Source organism: Dasypus novemcinctus, chromosome 2, assembly GCF_030445035.2.
Source record: "Dasypus novemcinctus isolate mDasNov1 chromosome 2, mDasNov1.1.hap2, whole genome shotgun sequence".
NCBI classification, from domain to species: domain Eukaryota; kingdom Metazoa; phylum Chordata; class Mammalia; order Cingulata; family Dasypodidae; genus Dasypus; species Dasypus novemcinctus.
In genome coordinates, this window is record NC_080674.1 from 73,102,198 (window position 1) to 73,103,794 (window position 1,597).

Consider the following 1,597-nt stretch of genomic DNA (forward strand, 5'->3'; position numbering starts at 1 on the left):
AAAATCTTTAACCTGGTGAATTCCCTTTATTGTCCTTTTAATGTGTAACACAGGAGTTAAGAAGTTATTGATATCATTTCATGACTCTGGCATAAATGCCTCCAGGATTTATTGCTGGGTTGATATCTCTGCTCTTTTATGGATTTCTTCCAAGGGGGGCTTGAATACAGGGCTCCCATTATATGTCCCTTGTGGAAGGTTGGCTGGAGCAAGCAGCATCAGCAAATGGCAATAAAGCTCACCAATGCAGAAAAGGTTACTCACCATCGTAATGTGATTTAGTGCAGAATGTTCCTAGATGGATTCTGATGTAACCCTTTTATTCCCATATCTCAACAACATTGAATCTGAAAAATCAATTATGGCAGCCAGGTTTTCGTTGTTACTGAGTTGTGCTGGGGCGGGGAGTACATGAGCCTGCATGCACAGGTGCACATATACGTAAAATTCTCTTTAGGCAAAGTTCATTTTGTAAATAACTAAAGAACAGTAAGATACCTTCCAGAAAGGTGGTAGATATGTTTAATCAAGACAAATTATGAATAAGTACTATTAGAAAAGGCCTTATTTATTGAAGGGTTTAGAAATAGCTTAAATCACTAACCCTTAGTTTGTTATGTCAACAAACTGTCAATAAAAATCAGTTGACTGGGGTCAGCGGAGTCACTGACCATCCATCAGTCCTGGGTCTTTAACCAAAGGCGAGTGTCAAATCTTATTAGCGTGCTCTGTCTCTGGGAAGCGGGAGATCATCTATCAGTTACCCTCACTGCCTGGCAAACCACACCAAACAAAGCTTTAAATCCGCTGGTGCTCTAAGGCCAGGAAGGAGAGGACAAATGTCCTTGGGTATCAGCTCTGACAGAAAAAGCCTGTAGAGGGCAACAAGGATGATTTGTGTAAGCTCTGGGCTGGATGGCTGTTTTGTGTTTTAAAGTAGTCAATGACTGCAGGCTTCATACAGCAGATCAGACTTGCTCTTTCTGCATAAGTCCTAATCTCACTCTCCACAGAGGACTGAAAAATGACTGTTGTGAAATTAGCACGCCTTTAGTGACACTGTAATTAAATCACTTTCTCCCATGAAAATCCAGCTCCTGAATCACTAAGCAGATGTGATGGGCTGTTCAATGTGCATCTGGTTATAAAAGCAGACGACTGACACCGTATGTTTCTAATTAAAGGAACAGGAAAGGAAAGCAGCATGACACAGAGTGATTTGAAAATGCTTTCCTTCATGTTAAAATCCTCAGACGACTTTCTTTACACTAAACCCAACAGGCTATTTAGGCAAACATTTATCCCCACTTCATCCAACCTGAATTTATCTAAATAACCACCAGTCTGTTAGTAATGGACTTAGCAAAACTCTGAGTTCACCAGATTATCCAACTCTACAGAGAAGCCCTTCTCAAACTTTAATGCATTTGCAAGTCTCCTGGGAGCTTTGTTAAAAGCAGATTCTGATTCAGTAGATCTGGGGTGGGGCCTGAGTGTGTGCACATCTGTCAAGCTCCCAGGAGGCGCTGTTGCTGCTAGTCGGAGGTTTACTCACTGGGCACAGGTCACCTGAAGAATAGTCTCTAAAATTTCAACA